Here is a 13,348-nt window from a genome sequence, read left to right as displayed (position 1 = left end):
AGAGGAAAAATTGCCTACAATTGCTTGCAAGAATATTTTGATAATTCTATTTACAATGGCAGAAAAATAACTTAACTTTTAAAAATGTAATATAAGGTATTATAATGTTATCTTCAATATACCAGAAAAGTTAGAACCCAAAAACCCACATGCTGATCAACAGCAATTTAAAAAGCAGTACAGAATTACTTCACACTAAGTCCTTAAGAAGGATGACCAAACCTCTGCAGAACTTTGACAGAGCCTGCCTGCCAAATCCATTTACCTGTAAAGCTTCTTCTTAATTAAAAAAAAATTCAAATTTTCTTTGTTTTGTGAAAACAACTTAAAAAAATATTGTAAGTCTTCTTCTTTTCTTTTGTTTGCTGAGGTAGCAGTTTCCTTGTAACATTAATAAGAGGTGCTTCCAGACTGGGTTGGCTGCCGAATGTAAAGTCTGAAGCAAGAATGAACAGATGTATTTGTAAGGCCTTTAAGTCATTTCCTGTCGGGGGGGGGAAAAAAAAGAAAAGTTAGCAAGGCTACAGGACAATTGTAGAACACTGACTCTTGTAATGCTATTATCACATTTGGTGGACTGCAACTGAATAAAATAAGAAATCCTATACCCTTAAAGAAGTTAAAAGAATGAAATGATGACTGTAAAGAAAACTCAAGTTATAGCATAAAAATAACCTGAGAAAATAAACTGAAACTCACATCAAACATTCCCAAACAAGCTAATATATGACACATAAAGTGTTCTGCATTCCTTTGCTTCTCCATCAAAGAACTAACAAATCCATAAGCGGACTGGATGGATACTAATATTGTGTGGATTACTGACAAGTATAGCTATCACAAAATCTGAAAAGGGATCTGAAAAAAGGAGAGATGGGCAGAGTCAGAGACACCTGAAAGGTTTTTTTACCTGAAAGATTTTATGAAGAAAAAAAAGTGTTATTCTAAGGTAGGCAATTATAGGGTTTGGCATGTGAAGAAAAGGCTGGTAAGACTCACCAGGTGAAAGGAAAACCAGAGCAAAAGCCCTAGAGTAAGACAACAGAGTTCAGGGTACACAGCTAACTGAAGAACGACAGGGTGCATAAAGACAGAGTTCTAGATAGGGTGGTGGGTGGCTGGTGGTTTTCAGACAAGAGTCTTTTCATTCTTACCCAGGTACCAATTTCCCCTCTGGATGTTCTGAGGAACACCCACTTCTCACAAACTTCTCACAAACTATAATACCTTCATAAAGAATCCTTGACTCTGAGCAGGTTTAGATAGCAATGTCTAGAGATTTCTGATTCTAGTTCTGGTATCTGCAACAAAGAAGTAAAAAGATTCTTCTCACAGAGCTAAAATCAGGGCTAACATTTGCCTGAACTATCTGTTCTCCCAACATATCAAGAGTTAAAATATTTCTTAGTGAAAGTTTATGAAGGATATGTAATTTAAACCTACACGATGTCTATTATGTCATTTTATTTTGTTATACTTACTGATAACTGAGTGTTATGGATTGAACTGTATCCTCTAAAAATATGTGTCAGCATGGCTGGGGCCATGATTCCAGTATTATATAACTATCCTCCACTTTGTGATCTGATATGATTATTCTTGTGTTATATATACTATCTTCTATGTTATACAGACAATCTACAGGATTAGGCTATATCTTAAATCAATCCCTTTTGACATATAAAAGAGATTAAACAAGTGAGTAGAGGTAAGAGAGACCTACTACCATCAAAACATCATGAAAAATCGAGAAAAGATTGATGCTGTCAAAGATTTTACTTTGATTGGAACCACAATCAACTCTCATGAAAGCAGCAGTCAAGAACTCAAATGACATATTGCATTAGGAAAATCTGTTGCACAAAACCTCTTGAAAATGCTCAAGAGCAAAGATACTAGTTTGGAGGACTAAGGTACACCTGACCCACGCCATGGTATTTTCAATAGCCTCATATGCATGCAAAAGTGACAATAAATAAGGAAGACCACAGAAGAATTCATGCATTTGAGTTATGGTGTTGGAGAAGAATATTAAAAGTACCATGGACCGCCAGAAGAACAAACAAATCGGCTGGAAGAAGTACTATTGTAAGAAGTACAGCCAGAATGCTCCTTAGAGTCAGGATAAGGAGAATTCTCATACTTCAGACATTATCAGGAGGGACCAGTCCCTGGAGAAGGACATCAAAGCTTGGTGAAGTAGCAGGTCAGTGAAAAGGAGGAAGACCCCCAAAGATATGAACTGGCCCAGTTGCAGCACGATTGTGAGGATGGTGTAGGACTGTGCAGTGTTTCATTCTATTGTGTATAGGGCTGCAGTGAGTTGGAGCCGACTCAACAGCACCTAAAAACAACTACCATTAATAAAGAAATCGCAGGAGTGGACACATCCTTTGGACGCAGAGTCCCTGCACTGGGAGACTCCGAGACCAATGGAATACTGATGACAGGGACCTTCCTCTAGAGCTGGCAGAGAGAGAGCCTTCCTGTAGACAGTGCTCTGAATTAGGATTTCTAGCCTTATGAACCGTGAGGGAATAACTTCTGTTTCTTGTAGCATCCACTGTAGTATTTCTGTCATAGCAGCACAGAGAACTAAGACAGAATCTGATAATGAGAGAGTGGGGTGCTGCTTTAATAGACCCCTAAAATGTAGATGCGGTCTGGGAATTGGAAAATGCGTAGAGGCTGGAAGAGTTTTAAGGTGTCTAATTAAGGAGTCCTAGAGTGGCAGTGTAGGCTAAGCACTGGAATGCTAACTTCCAGGTCAGCAGTTCAAACCCACCAGCTGCTCCTCAGAAACCTTATATGGCGTAGCTATGGGTTGGAACTCACTCGACAGCACGGCACTTAGCCACAATAACTGTGGTGCTGTAGGATAAGCACCGAACTGCTAAAGTGCTAGGTCAGCAGTTCAAACCCACAAGCTGTTCCTTGGAAACCCTACACAAAGTTGCTGTGAGTGGGAAAAGACTTGATGGTATTCAACAACAACAGAAAATACTAAAAGGCTAGATTGCTTCAAAGAGACTGTTGGTAGAATAAGGGATATCAAAGGCAATTTTGGTGAGGGCTCAAAGTAAGGATAGCTGTAACACTGGAGATAATGCAGACAAGAAGTAGTAGCAGAGAAATAGAGGCAGCAGAACCAGGAGACTGGTACAAGATAGTTCAGGAAGCCATGTTCTGAACAAGAAAGCTGAGTACCTTCAGTCAGGAGGAGTCCTGGTGGAGTGGGTAATTTCTGTGCACTTTTTCAGCGCAGCCAGGCTTGACAGTCCATGGATCAAGAAAGCTGAGCACTTTTACGGCAAGACGTACTGGAGGAGACTTCTGGCAAGATGGCGGACTAGGCAGATCCTCTACAACAAAGATAAGAGAGACAAAATAAAAGACAGATGAAAATTCTGGCACCCTGAACTTAAGAAGAAAGGTTAAAGAGGTTGGAGTACTTGCTAAGAGAGGCCAAGCAGGGACAGTGAGAGAGGGAGACTGACTGGTGAGTAGCTGGCCAGACACAACTCGACCATCTTGTGAGCAGCTTCGAAAGGAGGTCTGGCAGTGCGGATTCACATAGGTGATGGAAAAGGTGTGACTTCTTTTCCCCCATACTCCCCCCTAGTGACCAGAAGCTTGACTAGCTCCTACCCTCATGCACTCCCAGTGCAGACCCTACTCTCCAGGGAGTTGGGGAACAGCTGCCCCACTTTGGTGTGCTGCTTTAGTACCTGGATTCGGGTGGGCTAGGTTCCAGATCTACAAAACCCACAGAGCCACCAGACCAGCATTTAACCAGTCATGCTGCCCCCAGGTCCCTATAGTCCTAATAGACACTGAAACCAGCACCATAAAGGACCCCCGTGAAATGCCTCTGGATTGAGTGCCCTGAACATAGAGATAAAACCAAGACCAATAGGAATTCCATCTAGGGCCAGGAACTCTGTTATCACATCCTTTCAACAACACCTCATGAGTTCCCATTCTGGTTCAGCAACTGCATTGTTTGTTTTTATAAATATGACCACCTTACAATGCCCTAAAGACAGCAGGCAATTTTAATTCACACAAAGAAACAAGAGACAATGGTTCAAACAAATGACTAAAATGCAGAGCCATAAAACATTTCTGAGCAAAAAAAGGTAATGGATCTAACTGAAAAAGAATTCAAAAGAATGATAATAGGATTGGTAGAAAGATTGAGGAAAGCAAGAAAACACAATAAAAACTTTGGAAGAATTCAAGAAAACACTACAAGAACAGACAGAATAAACACAAATTTTGAAACAAGCACAAAACCTGCAATTAGAAATCCAGAAGATTAATACTGAATTTAAGAAATGGATAATACATTGAAAGAGCAAATGAGTAATGCGAAGTAGCAATGGGAAGTCCGAATTAGTGAGCTTGAAGCCAAATCTCTCAATACTAGTATGCTAAAAGAACAATCAGAAAACAGAATGAAAAACAGTCTGAAAAAAGCCTAAGCGTTATGCGGGACACCATGAAGAGGAACAACTATGGGTTCATTGGAATTCCAGAACAGGAAGAGACAAGCACAGAGAAAACTGTCAAGAAAACTTCCCTAACATCATGAAAAACAAGAAGATAAGCATACAAAAAGCTGAATGAACCCAAAACAGGATAGATGCCAAAATAAAATCATCAAGACATATCATAATCTAACTTTCCAAAGTCTTAAAACCATCAAATCTCAGGGAAAAATGAAACACTACTTACAAAGGAGAACCAGTAAGACAAAAAGCTCTGCCTTCTCATCAGAAACCATTCAGGCAAGAAGGCAATGGGATGATATACACAAAACTCTGAAAGAAAAAAAATGCCAACCAAGAATCATATACACAGCAAAGTTGACCCTCAAATATGATGGCAAAATTGAAAATTTCCTGATAAATAAAAATTTAGGGGATTTGTACTAACCACACCAACTTTACAAAAACAATGCTAACAGGAGTTCTTTGGATTGAGAACCAACAAGAGCAGACAACAACTTGAGATTACCATACATGGCAACACCACACCAAAATCAAGCCAGATAGAGAAGTATTTAAAGTAAAAGAAACCTATAAGACTGAAAATAGGGAACCAGAGGGTTTTTTTGTTTTGTTTTGTTTTGTTTTTAAGGTTTTTATTGTGGATTGAGTGAAAGTTTACAGGGTACATCATCAGTTTCACATTCAGCCATTCATATGACTCGTTTCATTACATTGATTACAATCCCCTCCATATACCATCAGTCAACAGTGTTTCTCTCTGTCCTCTTTGGCTTTTTCCTTTTTTTAGGGGGGAAATACTTTGCCTTTTTGGAATTTACAGTCTCGGCTTTTAAGGAAGGTTTTTACATTTATCTGTGGATATCCAGGGCTCATGTATGCGATTACTAACAAGCATACCTGAATAATCAGATGAGGGACAGTTGGAACCAGAGGTATTAATGTAAAATAAAGTCAACTACAAAGCAAAATGAGGGAATAATGTAGATACAGAACTTACAAATGGCAAGAATGTCAAGTAGATTTCAAGGTAAAACACGCCATTTTAAGCAGGGAAAAAATTAGTAAATTACAGGGTAACCTCAAAGAAAAATAATATACTTGCACATCAAAATCATAAGAGGAAAATCAGAAAAGATTTTTTAAACATCAATACAACAGAAATGAAAATGGGAAGAAACCCACAAACAAAATGAACTCAGCATAAAAAATTATGTGGAACAAAAAATCTAGCAGCACCACAGAAGAATACATAGAAAAATTACAACAGTCAATTCATACCAATTTACAATTATACTGAATATAAATGGATTAAAGGTAGCAGTCAAGAAACAAAGAGCAGGATAAGAAAACAGCATCCTTCAACATGCTGCCTACAAAAGACCTATTAAAAAGATGAAGACAGCCTAAATGTCCATCAACAGAAGAATGGCTAAACAAACTTTGGTACATACATACAACGGAATACTAGAAAACACTGAAGAATAATGGTGAATCTGTAAAATGCCTCACCACATGGCTGAACCCGGATGTTATATTGAGCAAAATTAGTCAATCACAAAAGGACAAACACTGTATGAGACCAATGTTGTAAAATGTTTTCTTGATAAAAGAAACAATCTATGATGGTTCCAGGGGCATGGATTATTCATGGACTAGAGGATAGACACATATTAACATGGGTCACAGGGCAGACAATATACAACAAGTGGGAGGTTAGCAGAGGAAAGATGAAGGAAGCCAGGACACAGGGAGGAATGCCATAGTTAAAGCGAATAGAGAATGAATGAATGAATGAACAAATAAATAAATTGAATGGCGGTAAATGCTGTTAACTGTTGGTACCTGGAGGGGATTGCAACCATGAAATGAAGCAAAGTATAGGATTTATTGAGTGTAAAACTGATGATCTGCTCTGTAAACCTTTACTCAATTCACAATAAATAAATAAATAGGCATACTGGAGGAGTGTGGTGCCTCTAGGCACTTAAAAATAAAGCTAAAAGAATTCTGTTAACATTTGCTTGGGCAGAGACTAGGTTGACCTCTCTGAGAGTCCAAGTAAAAAATAAGCAGAAACTGAAGGGATCAGGAGATGAGGACATAGAGCTGCCTCAATGTCGAGGGGTAGGGTCATGATCTCTGTGGGGTCATGACTTCTGGGGTTCCTTCTGGGTCAAGCCTCCTAGAATTCAAACAGTCAGATCTTCACCAACTCAGTTCTAGATTGTGGGATTGCTGTTCATGAGTGCCAGGGATATGGTGCTCAAAGTTAAAGAGGACACAAGGCTGCCAGACACAAGGAGCATGAAAGCAGCGACTGCTGGGGGCCATTGAGAAAGGGTCACCACTGAGTGAAACTAGGACAATGGTGCTGCCAAAAGCCAAGGGAGCAGAGTGGCCAACCAGTGTTCTGCTAGGAAGGTGGAGCTGAAACACAGGGATTAGTGATTACAAACTGGGCTTCTAACTTCAAAGTCAGCAGTTTCAATCTACCAGCCGTTCCACGGGAGAAAGTTAAGGCTTTCTGCTCCCATAAAGGTTGACAGCCTCAGAAACCCTATGCAGGGTCGCTATGAGTCAGAACCGACTTGGTGGCACACAACCACCATAAGGAGAGTATGGCAAGCACCCAGTCTGGAGGACAGGGGCATTGCCTAGATTATCTTAAAGCATTATTTTCAAACCTTGAGAGCTAATGTAAATTCTTCTGCTAGGTTTCTGATTTGCTTGGTTATCCCTTCTTTCTCTTCAATACCTCCCATTTTGATGGAAATGTCTACCTTCTGCCTTTTCCAGAAATAGGTAACTTGTACTTTGGAAATAGGTAACTTGTATTTTAGATTCCGTAAATTCACAGATGAAAAAGAATTTTGCCCTATGAGATTTTAGACTTGGAATGATTTAATGGAATTAAATTTAATTTAATGGAATGATTTAATAATGCTTTACATGTAGCAAGGACATGAATTTTTGCGGACCAAAGGGTAGAATGTTATGGATTAAATTGCATCCCAAAATTACCAGCACTGATCCAGGCTAAGGGGAATTTTGCTGGGGTGTGGCCTATATCACTTTTTATCTTACAAGATAAAAGGAGAGAGAAGGGAGCTGAGATCAGAGGGACCTCCTATCTCTCAGTAAGAAAAAAGATCTGGGAGCAAAGTACATCTTTAGAACCCAGGGTCCCTGCCTGAGAACGACACCCAGGAGAAGATCGATGACATGGACCTTCCCTCCGAACCAGCAGAGAGAAAGAAAGCATTTACCTGGAGCTGGTGTCCTGAATTCAAATTTCTAGTCCCTTAACTGTGAAAGGATAAATTTTGTTAAGGTCACCCACTTGTGTTAATTCTGTTCTAGCAACACTGGATAACTAACACACTGGGTTTGACTTCCATTTTGTTTTTTTTGTAGATCAAAATAACTACAAGTTATACTTATCACATCTAAAAATTTCAACTTCCTTTGTAGTACTACAAGTGGATAAGAAAGACAGGAAAGTGGGTACAGGAACAAAAGGTAAGAATGCTGTGGATACAAACACACAACCCCTCCTAGCTAACGAGTAAATTCACCAAATCTGGCCATCAGTACTGGTTCTGTTTTTGAGAGAAACTTGGTTCTTTAAAAAAGGCAAAGACATTTCAGGAATCAACATATATAAAATGACCCCTTTGTAAGAAATCTGTTTCCAAATGTTCCTTTTTCAAAATGAATGACAATAAGTGAATCACATCTCTCCCTACCCAAATGCTTCACTGTACTCATTGTGGCTTTATAAATTCTAATGTACAACAGAAGTATTCAAAGGGAGTGCTGTACAAAGAAAGGCTGTTAATGTGTAAACTGTGTGGTCTGTGAAGGAAAGCCATAGCCTGCACTAGGTCACAGTGAGTGTCCTGAAAGAGAACAACCCTGAGAACCACTTTTTGCTCAGGGTTGTATCTAGTTCCAGACAACTTCTAACTCTACTGTTTCTGGCTCTAAGAGAGCCTTCCCCCATTCCTCTGAAGATGGACACTGAAGGCCAAGGGAGACCCCCATGTTTACCAAATCAGAAAAACAAACAAACATAAATACTGAAACTTTTTGGATGCTTTTTATGAATACATTTTTGAATGACACTTGTAATGCTTTAAAATATACTGTTACTGTTGCTGTTAGGTGCCATCTAGGTAGTTCTCAAAGTAACCGCATGTACAATAGGTCCTGTGCCATCCTCACAACTGTTGTGTTTGAGCTCGCTGTTGCAACCACTGTGTCAAACCCATCTCACTACTGACCCTCTACTTCAAAAAGCATGATGTTAACAATAACTCAACCAAAGCTTGTGAGATGAACTTTTACCATCCTCACTTCTAAGAAGCAATCTCTTGCTGAACTTCTTCCAAGACAGATTTGTTTGATCTTTTGGCAAGTCCATGGTACTTTCAATATTCTTCATCAACGCTTTAATTCAAAGGCATCAATAATTGTCCGTTTTCCATAATTACTGTTCAGTTTTGATACCATGGCTTGAGTCAGGCTCACCTTAGTCCTCAAAGTGACATCTTTGCTTTTTCAACACTTTATAGAGGTCTTTTAGAGCAGACAGCCCAAAGCAATATATTGGATTTATTCACTGTTGCTCCCATAGATTCAAGTAAAATGAAATCCTTAACAACTTCAATATTTTCTTGATTTATCAAGAAGCTATTTTTTTCTTTTTTAAAAGAAGAAGCTGTTTATTGGTCCAGTTATTAGGGTTTTTGTTTTGTGTTGAGGTATAATGATTTCCAATACTGAGTGTTTCAAGTCCTCTTCTCTCTCAGCAAGCACAGCTGTGTCATCTGCATATCACAGGTTGTTAATGAGTCTTCTTACAATCCTGATGCCACCTCCTTTTTCAAACAGTCCAGGTTCTTGGATTGTTTGCTCAGCATACAGAGCAAATTAAGAATGGTGAAAGTATACAACATCTTTCCTGACTAAACAATACCGTATTCTCCTTGTCCTGTTCAAACAACTGCCTCTTGGTGTATGTATAGGTTCTGCATGATCACAATTCAAGTGTTCTGGAATTCTCACTCTTCACAATGTTATCTATAATTTGTTATGATCCACAGTGTAACACCTTGCATAGTCAAAAATACAGTTAAACATCTTTCTGGTATTCTTTGCCTTCAACCAAGACCCACCTGATGTCAGCAATGATATCTCTTGTTCCATATCTTCTTCTGTATTTAGTTTGAATTCCTGGCAATTTCCTGTTGCTGCACGGCTGCAATAATTTTAAATTTATCCTTGACAAAACTTTACTTGTGTGTTACATTTATGATATTGTTCAATAATTTCCCTATTCTGTTGGATCACTTTTCTTTGGAATAAGCACAAATATGTATCTCTTCCAGTCAGTTGGCCAGGTAGCTGTTTTCTAAATTTCTTGTCCTAGACAAATTAGCACTTTCAGCATTTCATCTCTGTGTTGATGTTTCTCAGTTGGTATTCTGTCACATCCACCAGAATGGCATTAATACTTTTAGAAACCAGACACAGTAAGTGTTGACAAGAATGTTTATAATTTGGGCTCTCTCTCAGGTCCTCGCTTCTAAGATGACAAAGAAAAGGAGAAACAATCGTGTCAAAAAGGGACACGGCCACGTGCAGCCTATTCGCTGCACGAACTGCACCTGCTGTGTGTCCAAAGACAAGGCCATTAAGAAGTTTGTCATTGGAAACATAGTAGAGGCTACAGCCATCAGGGATATTTCCGTGCTTCCCAAGCTGTATGTGAAACTCCATGATTATACAAGCTGTGCCATTCAGGGCAAGGTGGTCAGGAACTGATCTCATGAAGCTCAGAAGGACTGAACACCCCCATCCTGATTTAGACCTGCAGGTGCTGCCCCACGACCACCACCAAAGCCTGTGTAAAGAATTGAGCCCTTAAAAGGCTGAAGTAAAACTAACCTGCAAGAAAATAAAATAAAAATAACACTTCTTTGTGGAGAAAAAACAACAACAAAGAATGTTTATAATTTGGAAGCCTCATACAATGTGGTAGAAATGTTTTAATTATATAGATGCTGTGGAAAGTAGTTTGGTAGTTCCTAAAGATGGCACATGGAGTCCTGATGTGGCGCTGTGGGTTAATGAGCTAGACTGCAAAGCTGTTTGAACTGCAAGGTCGACAGTTCAAGCTCACCAGCTGGTCCTCGGAAGCCCTATACAGGGTCGCTATGGGTCAGAATTGACTCAACAGCACTTCACAACAACAACAAAGATGACACGCAGCACTGACAGAGGACCCAGCAATTCTACTCATAGTTTTATAGCCAAAAGAACTGAAAACATAAGTTCATATAAAAATCTGTATGCAAATGTTCACAACACTATTCAAAATGTTCAAAAAGTAGAAACAATCCAAATGTCTACCAACTGATGAATGGATAAACAAAACATATATACTTATACAATGGAACATACTTTAGCTATAAAAAGAAATACAACATAAAAGAACCTTGAAGACATTATGCTAAATGAAAAAAAATTAGAAGCAAAAGTCATATATATTATATCATTCCATTGACATGAAATGTCCAGAAAAGGCAAGCCCATATAAACAGAGTAAGAGGATTAGTGCTTCCAAGTGATTGGGAGAAAGTGAGGAAATGTGCAATGACTGCTAAGAAGTACAGGGTTTCTTTTTGGGGGTGATGAAAATATTCTGGAATGAGATTATGGTCACACAGCTTTGTGAATATATTAAACCCCACTGCAGTGGACAATTTGAAATGGTACATTTATGGTATATAAGTTATAGCTCAGTAAGTTTTTTTTTTTTTTTTTTAAGGTTTTTATTGTGGATTGAGTGAAAGTTTTCAGGGCACATCATAGGTTTCACATTCAAACATTCATATATCTTGTTTCATTACATTGATTATAATCACCCCCACATACCATCAGTTAACAGAGTTTCTCTCTATCCTCTTTAGCTTTTTTTTTTTTCTTTGGGGAAAACTTTGCCTTTTTGGAATTTACAGTCTCGGCTTTTAGGGAAGGTTTTTACATTTATCTATGGGTATCCAGGGCTCATGTATGGAATTACTAACCAGCATAACTGAATAATCAGATAAGAGACATTTTGCTATGTCTGCTAGGTGGCTAAAGTCTGATCCTCAGAGCCTATGGTTTGGATGGTTAGCAACGCTTGGGCCCACAGGGACTTGAACTCCTGACCGGGTCTGCATGGTCAGTAAGTTTTTTTAAAAAAGATGGAAAAATATACTACTGGTCTCTCTTGTCGTTGCTGCTGTTAAGTGCTGTTCAGTCAGTCACATAGTGACCCTATAATAGGGTTTCCGAAGAACAGCTGGTGAACTTGAACCACCTATGCTGTGGTTCAAAACGACTTTCAGTCCAGTGCATTAATCCACGGTGCCACACCTAGAAGTGTCTATTTAGAATAACTGAACACATGTTTAATATGCTACTTCTGAAAAATGACTCACTGATTGCTGGGTAGATCTTTAGATTTTTGAGTAGTCACTGATTGACCTGGAATGTTTACATGGAAATAATTCATCAACCACTATTACTCTGATTTGTGCACTTTCATACACTGTGCTTTAGTAAAGAAGGACCTTACAGATAAAGAAAGGAAGGGAAGCATATAGAAGTCTGGGTAAGGAAACTTTTTAAGTGAAAAGAATAGCATAAGGTTGACAGTAAAAGAAGGCAGTAGGGCAGAGACTACCAACTGGCTGGTCTCAATCAGTTATCCTTTCTCTTTTATAATAATATCAGTGGGACCAAGAATATCTTACTATACTACTCTGAAATGTATGTGCGACAGAAAAAGAAGGCAGTAGGGCAGAGACTACCAAGAGGCTGGTCTCAATCAAATATCCTTTTTCCTTTATATTAATACCAGTGGGACCAAGAATATCATGCTATTCTACTCTGAAATGTATGTGCTTACATGATTACTTCAGGGTATAAGAAGTCCAAGATGGTGTTCACTAAAACATTCTCAAAGTTCTTGACATGCTGTAATACTCAGACCTAATTCAAACTACAATTTCACTATTAAAAGGAGAGAAACATAAACATTTAAGTCTAAAAATAAGTAGGGGAGAATAATGGTGTTATAGAAAATGGAGAGTAAGGAGTTCCAAAGATTCTCTCACCAAAAAAAGCAATGAAAAACTGGCAAAAATGGTCAGAATCAAAATTTTTGTAGCTCCAGAAATTAACATGCTTGCAACAATCCTAGGAGCATTTACCCAAGAAAAACAACTGAAGCTAAAAAAACAACAACAAACTATGCAGTGTTTCAACTTGATCTGCTCCCAGTTCCTCTCTTCAGCTTTGAAAATGAACAGCTGAATTGGCAGTGAAAACCAGTGTTGGCAGACACCAGAGAGAGATGAATGGGGCTACAGTAGCTAGAAAGCCTCATGGACATAAAATTATTATTTCACCTGTCTGAGGACCAGAGAGAAACCACTTGCAAGGCTCTGTATTTGATCTTGGAGCTTACTTGGAGGAGGTGTGGAAAGAATCTAATTTCTAAACTTGTCGCTTAGTATTATTTAAAATGCCATGTTTTCAACAAAAAATTATGAAACACGAAAAGAAGCAAAAAAGTATAATCCATACACAGGGGTAAATAGCAAGCAATGGGAACTGTCACTGAGGAAGAGCAGATGTTAGAATAACAGACTAAGACTTTAAACCAAGTATTTTAAATATGCTCAGAGAAGTAAAGAAAACCACGTCTAAAAAACTAAAAGCATAAGAACAATGTTCTCACAAAATACAAAATATCAATAAAAGAAATTATTAAAAAGAAC

At 38.5% G+C, this 13,348-nt stretch overlaps 1 pseudogene; it reads left to right on the top strand.

Moving 5' to 3' along the window:
* Positions 1-10,106: 10,106 nt before the first annotated feature.
* Positions 10,107-10,427, top strand: LOC102811527 (annotated as a pseudogene).
* The last annotated feature ends 2,921 nt before the right edge of the window (positions 10,428-13,348 follow it).

Source organism: Chrysochloris asiatica, unplaced genomic scaffold (genome assembly GCF_000296735.1).
Source record: "Chrysochloris asiatica unplaced genomic scaffold, ChrAsi1.0 scaffold00104, whole genome shotgun sequence".
Taxonomy (NCBI): domain Eukaryota; kingdom Metazoa; phylum Chordata; class Mammalia; order Afrosoricida; family Chrysochloridae; genus Chrysochloris; species Chrysochloris asiatica.
Note: the sequence above shows the minus strand (reverse complement) of the source record. Positions and strands in the feature narration are given on the sequence as shown.